Source organism: Oncorhynchus gorbuscha, linkage group LG06 (assembly GCF_021184085.1).
Source record: "Oncorhynchus gorbuscha isolate QuinsamMale2020 ecotype Even-year linkage group LG06, OgorEven_v1.0, whole genome shotgun sequence".
Taxonomy (NCBI): domain Eukaryota; kingdom Metazoa; phylum Chordata; class Actinopteri; order Salmoniformes; family Salmonidae; genus Oncorhynchus; species Oncorhynchus gorbuscha.
Genome location: NC_060178.1, coordinates 43,883,090 through 43,897,143, shown reverse-complemented (window position 1 = coordinate 43,897,143; position 14,054 = coordinate 43,883,090). Strand labels below are relative to the sequence as shown.

The 14,054-nt window shown below is 43.2% G+C and overlaps 1 pseudogene; it reads left to right on the top strand.

Moving 5' to 3' along the window:
• The window catches only part of LOC124038003, a 62,131-nt pseudogene that overhangs the window by 35,285 nt on the left and 12,792 nt on the right, over positions 1-14,054 (top strand).

Here is a 14,054-nt window from a genome sequence, read left to right as displayed (position 1 = left end):
AATAAGACACAGAAAACACTAGAGGGTGAATGAACTCACCTTGAGTTGCACTTCGGGACCTTCGATGCAGCAGAAAGTTTTTGGTACCCTTCCCCAGATCTGTGCCTTTACACAATCATGTCTTGGAGCTCTACAGATCATTCCATCAACCTCATGGCTCGGATTTTGCTCTGACATGCACTGTCAAATGTGGGACCTTATATAGACAGGTGTGCCTTTCCAAGTCATGTCCAATCAATTGAATTTACCACAGGTGGACTCCAATCAAGTTTAAGAAACATCAATGGATGATCAATGGACAACAACCTCTCCCTCAATGCGATCAAGACAAAGAAGATGATTGTGGACTACAGGAAAAAGAGGACCGAGCATGCCCCCATTCTCATCGACAGGGCTGCAGTGGAGCAGGTTGAGAGCTTCTAGTTTCTTGGTGTCCACATCACCAGCAAACTAACGTGGTCCAAGCACACCAAGACAGTCGTAAAGAGGGCATGACAAAACCTATTCCCCCTCAGGAGATTGAAAAGATTTGGCATGGGTCCTCAGATCCTCAAAAGGTTCTACAGCTGCACCATCGAGAGCATCCTGACTAGTTGCATCACTGCCTGGTATGGCAACTGCTCTGCCTCCGACCACAAGGCGCCTCAGAGGATAGTGCAAACGGCCCAGTACGTCACTGGGGCCAAGCTACCTGCCATCCAGGACCTATATACCAGGCGGTGTCAGAGGAAGGCCCTAAAAATTGTCAATGACTCCAGCCACCCTGGTCATATTCTGTTCTCTCTGCTACCACATGGCAAGCGGTACCGGAGTGCCAAGTCTAGGTCCAAGAGGCTTCTAGCCCCCAGCCATAAGACTCCTGAACATCTAGCCAAATGGCTATCGAGACTATTTGTATTGCTCCCCCCTCCACACCACTGCCACTCTCTGTTGTCATCTATGCATAGTTACTTTAACAACTCTACCTAGATGTACATATTACCTCAACTAACCGGTGCCCCCGAATATTGACTCTGTACCGGCACCCCCTTTTATATATTGTTATTTTTTACTGCTGCTCTTTAATTATTTGTTACTTTTATCTCTTGTTCTTATCTGAAAAGGCACTGTTGGTTAGGGGCTCGTAAGTAAGCATTTGGCTGTAAGGTCTACCTGTTGTATTGTAATACCTGTTGTATTCGGCGCATGTGACTAATAAAATTTGATATCATTTAGAACGTGTTCTGGTGTGTTCGCTTGTATGATTCGCTCTCCAATTTCTCTTAAACGTTGGGCTACTGTTTCACAGTATGTGTTAGGGGTGTAAAGGACGTGCAAACTTTGCGAGGTGGAATTGAGGTACAGTGAAGGTGTTATGCTTAACCATCTGAAAGGGATGCACCATGAGACTCAAACCATTGCTGGCAGCAGTGCAGCTGCATAGTGAGTAGACTGGAAGTCTCACGGATCACCCCCCCCCCCCCCCTAAAATGTCAGTTTAAACTTAAGAATCTTTTCCCATTTGTCACATCCCTAGTATGTGTGTGGGTGTTCAGTATGTGTGTCAGTGTGGTTTTCAAGCTGTGCATAATTGAAGTCCTCTTAATCATCCTATTTGCTCTGTAGAAGTACTGTCCAGAGATTTCCCTCTTATCTCCAGAGAGTACCACGTTTAACTCACAATTTACTCCAGAATCATTCCATTTGGACAATTTCACAATGGACCTTTTCTTAGAAGCTATTTGATGTGCGTTATGGGTTTTCTCTTTGAAGACTGAACCAGTACTCTTATTTACTCAGTAAATTGCACTAACAGAATAGTATACTGTCCATAGAACTGCCACAGGCGCCACTAATGCATGGTGGTATGATTTTATGAAGGTTGGGTGGTTTTAAATCAGAGCAGGGTGTAATTGGAGTTTAGCTCTTTCACGAACTGCCCCTGAACACTCCAGTTAATTGTTAACGGCTCTCCGATCTTTTTTTTCAGTGGGGTTCTAGTGGTGTTTAGAACATTTAATGGGGTCTCTCTCCTTCCCCATAAAGGATCCTCCATGTTCCTACCGGTGTAGTGAGGGACTTTTCCAGGTCAGGCGGGGGGGAGAGAGAGAGAGAGCTCATGTGAGGCAACAAGTTTGTGAGCGTATGTGTTAAGGTATAGGTTGAGGGCTCCACTAATGAGAAGCACGTGTGGGCCAATCACAGCACTGCAAGGGCCTGAGCAGTGTACCTTTAACTTATTAAAGGCAGTAAAATTGATGCTTCCTCCTGTTTTCCCAATTAAACCTCCAAGACGTTTATTTTCTCTTTGTTTCCAGGGGTTCGGTGAGCACATCTGGTACCAGTAGGCTGCTACTGTATGTGATAAGGCTTCTTGCCCTGCATGGTCACTGACCACTGGTTAGGTTGGGACTAGTTCGAACTGGACTGGGTCGTCTGGTCTGTCAGATCTGTGGTCCTTCATCACCCTAGTTCTTACCCAGTGTGGTCGGTCACTGCAGTCACTCTCCCTCTAGAAACTAGTGTTCATGAAACAAGGTCCTAGGCCCTCAAACACCTAACCCCATGATGTTGGTGAGCTGCATCTGGAGCGTCCTGCAGTCACCCTGCAGTGGTTTGGGTCAAACTCATAAACACTCAGAGAGCTGCCTGACAGATTAGCACTGAATCATAGTCAGAGCCATGTTCTTTAGACTACTGTAAAATAACCTCTTATAAACCTGCAATAAGAAAATGTGTGCATTGTCTTTAAATGACTAGATTTTCTCCTAAACCCATATCCTCCTAGAGAGGTGGTTAACTATGTTATTTAAGCTGTATTGTAATGGACGTACTGTATGTTGTGCACTAGCCTCGTCCAGGACATTTGAATCTCCATGAAGCAGAAAGTAAGTACAGCTCCTCATTCATTCATCCATTTATCCCTCTCTGTGCTTCTCTTCTCTCTGTTTATGTTTCAGCTGACGAGAGCCAGAGACAGCTGTGTATGTGCATTCTGTACCACATCAGTGTGGACGACAGATTCAAGTCCATGTTTGCCTACACGGACTGCATACCACAGGTAAGACTGGGTAGTGTATACTCTAGGGCCGGGGGCTGGGGCCATAGACCAGACAGCATTAGCATCGAGGCTAACAGCCTTGGAATTATGCATGAGAAAAAGGGGTGTAGCGAGGGAAGGATGGAAAGAGGGAGGGATGGAGAGGGTGGGTGAAATGGAGAGAGCGGAAGGAATAGAGAGCGGCAGGAATGGGTGGAGTGGTAGGAATGGAGAGAGAGAGAGAGGAATTGAGATGGGGGAGGCATGCTACATTTGCACCCAAATCGCCAAAGGACGGCTGCTCAGCCTTCACTCTCATTGATGACAGGTCCACGTTTAAAAAAAAAATGTCTTTCCACTTATTGGAGTGCTGGAGAAAGCCTTGCATCCTTCATCTAACCAGCCCTCAGTGAAAAAGGACTATCTCCATCTTTTCTATAGTATAGGCCTTTCTGGTGTACGTAGAATGCACTAATAGGGAATATCTAGATTTTAAGTGTACATGATGTTAGTGATGTCGGGATGAAACTGAGATGTCATATTGATTGAGTTAAGTCTGATTGCATCTGTCTTTCATCATTGATGGATTAGTTAAATGCTTATTTTGTTTGTCTTGTGAGATTGGGTGTAAATGGGGGCCAGATGCTCATAAACAGGGTTGTTTGTTTAGTGGGTCGTCGCCAGTAGATCTGCCCTGCGGGGTCAGAGGGAATGTTGGGTAACAGCATGACTGGAAAGTGGCCTTTGACCCCAGGACCTCTCTTTCTCTTTCTCTAGGGATGGTCCTTTTGCTAGCGCTGGGCAGTTTACAGTATTTTACTATATATGGGTATTGCTGTACGGTTTGAATTTTTACTTTTACCTTCTATAATGGTATATCAGTGTTTGGTTTGTTAAATATGATACCCAACTTTGACACGTGTAATGTAAACACATTTTTTTGTTTACTCCGTTTTCTACTTGAGTTGTTTTTCTCCCTCCTGTTGCATGCCACTTCCCACACCAAGCCCTGCCCCCCTGTCATCCAAGCACTTTCTTGTTGTTCGCTCTGCAGTCTGCATGGTCAGAAAGATGCAACAAGATATTGGTGACATGCTGCTTTCCCCAAGCATTATATAATGACACTATTAGTTTGTGTATCTTACTGTCTGCTAGTTTTGTCTTTTCTTAGCAAAGTTGTGACTAAAATAAATATTGTTAGCCGCTAATGCTGATCGCTAGTTAGATGGCTAGCTAGCTTGCTAAATGTACTAATAATCAGAGCAAACGTAACCGTGGTACCAGTGCTTGTGTAGGCCTAGGTAAGCATGTTTATGCAATGGTATATTCTGAATCGGAGGAATAGGCGAAGCATGAATGTGTTAGCACAGAGTTTCTAAACGCAGAGGCGCATCATTGCGAAAACGCGTGCGAAATAGACAAAGTAGATCAGACCGGGGTTTGCGGTTTGGAAAGTCAATGAGAGAAGTGGCATTCTTCCTTAGTAGTTCGTTAAAAAAAAACATCTGAACCTAGATTCGATCAAAGTCTTAAGTAGTTGAACATGTTATTACTCTAGCCTCGTGAATGTGACAAACTGAAACTTTTTCATTTTTGTTCAAAACAAATATCTAAGCAAAGCCTTTGATTTGACGGTCTGCACATCCGCAGTTTGCCGCGAGGCGAATGTTAAACCCAATGACGTATTTTTGTGCATGAGCTTAGCTAGCCAACGTCACCATGACATCGCCTACTAGTGTGATCGGGGATTTCTATTGGAGAAGCCATTTCTGCCTATCTTCATACTGTACTGTCTTTAACGTTTGCTAGCTACATGAGGTAAGAATACATGTCACTTCTAATTAAGGGTCCCATAGAAACACTGACCAGCACTTTTGTTTCCTACCCAATAATTATTTCCTGGCTTATTCATTTGCTGTCATGTCAAACATCAATATATTCAAGGTGCTGCCCACTATATTCCATCTATAGAAATTTGCCCATATCATGCAGCCCTGCAGGTCACTGTGTGGAAATGATAACAAAAGTGCAGGAAATGCAGAAATGTATGAAAATACTGATAATCATTTTTTGTTTGAAGTTGGATTGAACACTACAACAATTAGAATGGAGAAAGCCCCTTCAAAATCACTTATAATGTATGTGTTTCCACCCTAGGGTCATGCACTACTCAAAGCACATTTAGAAATTTTATTATTCAGAAACATAAAATACCTTCAAATACTGTCATACCCACTGGACACGCTTCCTCATCAGGCTACCTCTGCTCTGTCCCTGCCCTTTGGCCAGCTCAACCTTTTCCTCTCTGTCCCTGCCCTTTGGCCAGCTCAACCTTTTCCTCTCTGCCCCTGCCCTTTGGCCAGCTCAACCTTTTCCTCTCTGCCCCTGCCCTTTGGCCAGCTCAACCTTTTCCTCTCTGCCCTGCCCTTTGGCCAGCTCAACCTTTTCCTCTCTGCCTCCCCTACTCCTTTACTTTCTGCCCTTCACCTCTCTACCTCTTCCCCTGGGCCTGGGGCAAGACCTGACCCAATCCTTTCCACTTCTGGTGGGGTCAGTTCCGGGCTGGGAGGGAGAGGCCGGACATGGGGTTATGAGGGAGAGGAAGGGGCAAAGGGCTGTGCAGGGTTAGGGGGGAAGGGAAGGAAGGAGTGGAGGCTGGAGGGGAGTGATGGAGGTTCTGCTGTGTAGTGTGGCACTAAGCCTCCTCTGGCTATGCTGTGGTAAATAAGCAGAGGCAGGTGCCAGACAGTCTAGACGGGGCTGATTTGGGGTCCAGGGCCCCTGGTATGTGATACCTGATGCGGTGTGTGTGTGTGTGTGTGTGTGTGTGTGTGTGTGTGTGTGTGTGTGTGTGTGTGTGTGTGTGTGTGTGTGTGTGTGTGTGTGTGTGTGTGTGTGTGTGTGTGTGTGTGTGTGTGTGTGTGTGTGTGTGTGTGTGTGTGTTAGTAGGATTGCACACTACTGACTCCTCACAGGGAGCGGACCTGCAGTGCCCCTGCTTAAAGCCTTTCCTGTTTAATGTTAAATCAGAGCAGGAGTGCTGGGAGACTGGGCAGGGAAAGAGGGGGAGCAGAGGACAAGGGCTGGGAGCAACTCCTTTGTGGACCTGCACCTCTCTGTAGTTGACTTCCAGGGTGTTAACTGGTGGCCTAGCCCCCTCTTCTGCTCCACTCATCACGTCTCCCCCCTCACCGCCCCCTCCACATATGTACAAATACACACACATCCACCATCATCATCACTAAGGACCTGAAGCTTACTGTCTTTTGACGTAATTGAAGGAGACTGTAGGATGCTCTATATGAATCAGAGGCCTTTGGATTGTGGAGGAATGGACAAATTGCAAGCAGGCATGGAATGTCCTCTTTCCATCTCCCTATGTCCACCTCTCTCCTCCATCTGTTTGCAAGCCCTCTCAGTAGTCCCCTGCAGGGTCTTGGCACAGACCTGATAAGACAGAAATGACTGTTCCTATACCCTCTACTTATCTGCTCACTTCAGAAAAGGCCTTTCTGTTTCCGTACTCTGCGGTTAACCCAGTGTGTGTCACCATGGCGACCCACTAAATGACTGTATGGACGATATGTAGACCAGTGTCATCAACATGGTGATGGCATTCAGCCAATGATGTCACCAAGCATGCATCCATTCTCAAATAGAGAGAAAGGTTTGGGGACAGAGACACCCATAACACACTGACTGACTTCTGGCCAGCTATAATGATTGATGATGAATTGGTATTGATGAATTGGTATTGATGAATTGGTATTGATTTATGTATTATTTGATTGCTTGACAGAAGTGCTGTTTGATTGTGGTGAGAGCCCCATGGACCCTGAGCTCATCTCCTTCTGCATCAACCTGGCTGCCAACAAGAGGAATGCACAGGTCATCTGTGAAGGTAAAACACACACACACACACACACACACACACACACACACTTCTAATTCTGTTTTTATGTCCCTAGGTAATGGTCTGAAGATGCTGATGAAGAGGGGTCTGAAGCTAAAGGATGTTCTGACCATGAAGATGATCAGGAACGTGTCTCAACACTACGGACCCACCAAGAACCTCTTCATAGTGCGTACTAAACTAACTCACACTCAGTCTTTAACACTGATGAGCTTAATCATGCTCAGTATAGATATAGGCCAGGGATGGTCAACTGTCGCTCGGGGCCCTCCTTTTGTAGGCCTGCGGATCATAATATATATCTTTTTGGAACTCAGTCGTGGTTCTTACTGTTGCGAGTTAGAATAGTAGAATACACAATGTGCCAATTTCAAAATGGGTTATTGCTTCAGCAGTTTCTCTTAAGTCACTGACAGACACTTAATTATCACTAAAATCTGCAAACATTTCTCCCCACCCCATTGCAAAATGAGTAGAATTGCATGAAAATGAGTTATAACATTGCAACATTTTCTCTACGTCCCATGGCAAAATGTGTCAAATAGCAGGAAATTACATTTGTTCTCTCCGCTGTCAAGAGGAGGGCCACTAAAATGTCTTGCTCGCAAGGTAGGGTGGAAAGGGGCTGGGGGCCAAAAGGCTAGGGCCGGCTCTGACTGCATGTGTGTGGGTATGTATATGCAGACCCATGAGCCACTGCTGCCACCCGTGAGGAGTTCAGTTTTTTTTGTAGCTTCCATCCCTGATATAGGCAGGTAAGGCTAGACAGGCTAACATGATCTGTGTTAATATATGCCATTTAGCAGACGCTTTTATCCAAAGCGACTTATAATAGTATCACTGAATCCATAATCTCTCATGGACAGATGCATGTAATATGGTAATAGAGACTGTGGGATATGCAAGACTAACACATAACTTTGTTCCGGTACGCAGAATTTTTTTGTCACTGATCATTTGGATAAATCACGATTTCGCAAATCACGATCTTTCAAATTTTGGAATGGGAGGGGACATTTGGCCCTGCTTGAAACTTTCAGAGAGTTTCCCTCAGGGTGAAGACTTTGCGTTAGTCTCCTCCCAGAACTTAATTGAGCATAGGAAGCAATTACGCAAGATTTAAGATTTTAGTTCTGGGTTTTGTAGATTACTGACTCCATATCTATGCTTGTTCTTATACTAGTAGCTGAATCCATAGCTAGGCTCCATCTACCCCATACAGGGTCACCTGATATATATATATATATATTTTTATTTATTTTTATTTCACCTTTATTTAACCAGGTAGGGTAGTTGAGAACAAGTTCTCATTTGCAGCTGCGACCTGGCCAAGATAAAGCATAGCAGTATGAACAGACAACACGGAGTAAAAATGGGGTCGTGGAAGAATTTCAAAAATCCTGTAAAAAAAAAACATCTTGGGTCTTTCAATCATTGTGCAGTTGACCTTAACCTGTTGCGATGAGCAATCCGGGATCCTATTTATAGCCTCAAGCTCATTACCATAACGCAACGTTAACTATTCATGAAAATCGCAAATTAAATGAAATAAATATATTTGCTCTCAAGCTTAGCCTTTTGTTAACAACACTGTCATCTCAGATTTTCAAAATATGCTTTTGAACCATAGCTAAACAAGCATTTGTGTAAGAGTATTGATAGCTAGCATAGCATTAAGCCTAGCATTCAGCATGCAACATTTTCACAAAAACAAGAAAAGCATTAAAATAAAATCATTTACATTTGAAGAACTTCAGATGTTTTCAATGAGGAGACTCAGTTAGCAAATGTTCAGTTTTTCCAAAAAGAATATTTGTGTAGGACAAATCGCTCCGTTTTGTTCATCACGTTTGGGTAAGAAAAAACCTGAAAATTAAGTCATTACAACGCTAACTTTTTTCCAAATTAACTCCATAATATCGACAGAAACATGGCAAACGTTGTTTAGAATCAATCCTCAAGGGTCCTTCTGTAGCTCAGTTGGTAGAGCATGGCGCTTGTAACGCCAGGGTAGTGGGTTCGATTCCCGGGACCACCCATACGTAGAATGTATGCACACATGACTGTAAGTCGCTTTGGATAAAAGCGTCCGCTAAATGGCATTTATTATTATTATTTTTTTCACATATCTATCGATGATAAATCATTCGTGGCAGTTTACTTTCTCCTCTGAAGAAAATGGAACGCGCATGGAGCTGGAGATTACGAAATAATTTTGATGGAGGACACCGGGTGGACACCTGGTAAATGTAGTCTCTTATGGTCAATCTTCCAATGATATTCCTACAAATACGTCACAGACACCTTGGGGAAACGACAGAGAGTGTGGGCTCATTCCTGGCGCATTCACAGCCATATAAGGAGACATTGGAACACAGGGCATTCAAAATCTGGACCATTTCCTGTATGAAATTTCATCTTGGTTTCACCTGTAGCATTAGTTCTGGGGCACTCACAGATAATATCTTTGCAGTTTTGGAAACGTCAGAGTTTTTTCTTTCCAAAGCTGTCAATTACAAGCATAGTCGAGCATCTTTTCGTGACAAAATATCTTGTTTAAAACGGGAACGTTTTTTTTATCCAAAAATTAAGAGCGCCCCCTATCTCGAAGAAGTTAACTTCTTGACGCTACCCATCCCTTAAGCAGGATAATTGTCATCAGCAACCGCTGAATAGCATAGCGCCTCAGTCAAATAATATTACTAAAAATATTCATATTCATGAAATCACTAGTGCAAAATATTGCAAAACACAGCTTAGCCTTTTGTTAATCCACCTGTCGTCTTAGATTTTGAAATTATGCTTTACAGCGAAAGCAATCCAAGCGTTTGTGTAAGTTTATCGATCACATGACAAAACATTAAGTACACTTAGCATCAGGTAGCTTGGTCACAAAAATCAGAAAAGCAATCAAATTAATCGTTCACCTTTGATCTTCGGATGTTTTCACTCACGAGACTCCCAGTTACACAACAAATGTTCATTTTGTTCCATAAAGATTATTTTTATATCCAAAATACCTCCGTTTGTTTGGCGCATTATGTTGAGAAATTCACAGGAAATAGCGGTCACGACAATGCAGACAAATTCCAAATAATATCTGTAATGTCCACAGAAACATGTCAAATGTTTTTTGTAATCAATCCTCAGGTTGTTTTTAAAATATATAATTGATAATATATCAACCGCAAATGTGACCACTTGACACGATGTTATCGTTCTGGCTCGTTTTTCAAAATAAAAGCCTGAAACTATGTCTGAAGACTGTTGACACCTTGAGGAAGCGATGGGAAAAGGAATCTGGTTAATATCCCTTTAAATTGAGCAATGGGAGGCTATGGAACATGGCGTTTTCAAAATGGAAGCCACTTCCTGGTTTGATTTTTCTGAAGGTTCCGCCTGCAATATCAGTTCTGTTATACTCACAGACAATATTTTGACAGTTTTGGAAACTTTGTTGTTTTCTATCCTAATCTGTCAATTATATGCATATGGGCCTGAGAAATAGGCCGTTTACTTTGGGAACGTTATTTTTCTGAACATAAAAATAGTGCCCCCTAGCTTCAAGAGGTTACAAATCTAAATGAAAATTATTCAAATCTAAAAGTTACGTTTCAACCAGAGAGCGCCCTTAAATCGCGGTAAAAGGCCATACTTGACCGTTGCACTTTAATCATTCCCACAGTGAATGGGAAGGAAGTCAGGAAGGAAGTGGGAAGTGGGAAGGAAGTCAGACTAATTTGCAATTTACTGTCATAGCCCCAATTATTATTATTTTTAAAGTAAACATTGGCTGTTAATTCCATCATTTTTCATTTTGTTGGGGTTGTGAGAATTTTATATCAAAATGGGGTCGTGGGCCAAAAATGTTTGAGAACCCATGACCTCTGTCTCTATGGTAACTGACCTCCCTCTGATCCCCCCTCAGGACTACGTAGGTGACTTGGCTGCTCAGACGGGAGTGCAGGAGAGGGAAGAGTATGTGATTGAGTGTCTGGGGACCTTGGCTAACCTCACCATCCCTGACCTGGACTGGGAACTGGTGCTGAAGGAGTACAACTTGGTGCCCTTCCTCAAAGACCACCTCAAACCAGGTAGGCTCAGAACGCCTCAAAGGGGGCGTTTGTGGTGCGGCAGGTAACCTAGTGGTTAGAGCGTTGGACTAGTAACCGAAAGGTTGCAAGATCGAATCCCCGAGCTGACAAGGTAACAATATGTTATTCTGTCCCTGTACAAGGCAGTTAACCCACTGTTCCAGGTCATTGAAAATAATAATTTGTTCTTAACTGACTTGCCTAGTTAAATAAAGGTTTTAAAAAAAAGACCTCCTCAAACCAGGTGGTGAGGGAGGGAGGGAGAGTGAGAAAGGGGGGAAGGAGGACTGGTGCTAAAACTTACAGGTGCATTCAGCCTGAAGATCTTGAGACAAGCAAATACTGTACGGCCATTCCACAAGTTTTCAATTTGAAATAATTCTATCCCATGGCTTTCTCCAATCCCTAACCCATAACCTTCATCACTCTATCAGTATCACTGACTGATCCTACATCATTGAATGATGTCAGCGATCTTACACACACACACACACACACACACACACACACACACACACACACACACACACACACACACACACACACACACACACACACACACACACACACACACACACACACAATGATATCACACAGTGACTTTTACCTTCTCAGCGTTGATCTCTGTGACCCCTGACCTCTGCCCCCCCACCCCCACCAGGCTCGGCAGAGGATGACCTGATCCTAGAGGTGGTAATCATGATAGGGACGGTGTCCATGGACGACTCCTGTGCTGCCATGATGGCCAAGTCTGGCATCATCTCTGCCCTCATCGAGCTGCTCAACTGTAGGTAGTAGATAGGGCCCAGGCCTGCACATGCTAGAAGGAGGGTTTATCCTACTAAAATGCCTGCAAGTTATGATCAAACTGACATGCAATGTGAGCTTACAATATGAGTAGTAATGAAGAAATGGAGTGACATGTATGATACAATATATACAGTACATCGACTTGCTGGTTGAGGGATTGTATGGACATAGTCTTTCTGTGGACGTGAGCCCAACAGGAGGACGATGAGTTTGTGTGTCAGTCTGTTTCACCTCTCTCTGCCTGTAGCCCAACAGGAGGACGATGAGTTTGTGTGTCAGTCTGTTTCACCTCTCTCTGCCTGTAAGCCCAACAGGAGGACGATGAGTTTGTGTGTCAGTCTGTTTCACCTCTCTCTGCCTGTAGCCCAACAGGAGGACGATGAGTTTGTGTGTCAGATCGTCTATGTGTTCTAGCAGATGGTGTTCCACCAAGCCACCAGGGATGTCATCATTAAGGACACACGTATCCTCCCTCTTACAACCGTAAACCTCAATACAGTTCTAGTCAGATGTTTACATACACTTAGGTTGTAGTCATTAAAACTAGTTTTTCAACCGCTCCACAAGTTTCTTGTTAACAAACTATAGTTTTGGCATTTCAGTTAGGACATCTACTTTGTACATGACACTAGTAATTTTTCCAACAATTGTTTACAGACACAATTAATTATAAGTGAAATAATCTATCACAATTTCAGTGGGTCAGAAGTTGACATACACCAAGTTGACTGTGTCTTTAAACAGCTTGGAAAATTCCAGAAAATTATGTCATGGCTTTAGAAACTTCTGATAGGATAATTTACATAATTTGAGTCAATTGGAGGTGTACCTGTGGATGTATTTCAAGGCCTACCTTCAAACTCAGTGCCTCTTTGTTTGACATCATGGGAAAATCAAAAGAAATCAGCCAAGACTTCAGAAAAAAGATTGCAGACCTCCACAAGTCTGGTTCATCATTGGGAGCAATTTTCAAATGCCTGAAGGTACCTTTTTACCACGTACCTTTTGGAGAAATTACCTCTGGGTTGATGAAACAAAAATAGAAATGTTTGGCCATAATGACCATCGTTATGTTTGAGGAGGCTTGCAAGCCACGGGGAGGCTTGCAAGCCAAAGAACATCATCCCAACCGTGAAGCACGGGGGTGGCAGCATCATGTTGTGGGGGTGGTTTGCTGCAGGAGCTGAAATAAATAATTCTCTACTATTATTTTGACATTACACATTCTTAAAATAAAGTGAGGATCTTAACTGACCTAAGAGAATTTTTACTAGGATTAAATGTCAGGAATTTTGACAAACTGAGTGTAAATGTATTTGGCTAAGGTGTATGTAAACTTCCGACTTCAACTGTATATACCTCAGGATACATCAATAAATCTACTGTAATTTTACATACAGTATATTGAGATAAACTGGGATAAATGTATCTCAATTTACCTCAATATGGCCTCGTTTACTGCAGTATACTCCAGTTTACCTCAATATGCCACAATATACCTAGATTTACCTCGATATAGACCTCAGAATTACAACCCAAATAACCCTCAAATATCTTCCTTAATGGCTTTCAATGTAGTCCTTATTTATTTACCCTGTTGTTAAATTGTGTTACCATGGTAACCAATAGTATCACCCTATATCCCGTCCGCTTCTTTCAATGTGTGTTTCCATGGCAACTTCTGTTACCCCCATCCATGACCTCAGTGATCCGCACTGCACAGTCGTGATCTGAGGTGACAGGCATTAAATTACAAATAGCTTGCAGAAATACTGTATTTGATGTTTTCATTTTATGGAGAATATTACAGAGGGATCTCTACCAAGTGGTCTGCCTTGGGCGAGTTATTCTGCTTTACCAGATCTCTCTCTCATCACAGGAAATGTAATAGTTGCTTGTTTGGCCACAGGGCAACTGTCTCATGTCTGCTTCCTATAAATTAAAGAGCAAAAGCAGTATTTCCTCTCTTGTTTCTTTCTCCCTCAAATACCATACCGTAACTGTGATCTTGATTAAAGAGACACTATTGAATGATCTGTTTGAGTAGAAGGAACAGCAAAATGATCCCCCAGAAAGTGTAGAATGCATCCCTCCCTTTCTCTGTTGTCCTCTCCTTGACTCACTCTCTCCAGAGGCTCCCGCCTACCTCATTGACCTGATGCACGACAAGAACGCAGAGATACGCAAAGTCTGTGACAACACACTGGACATCATCGTT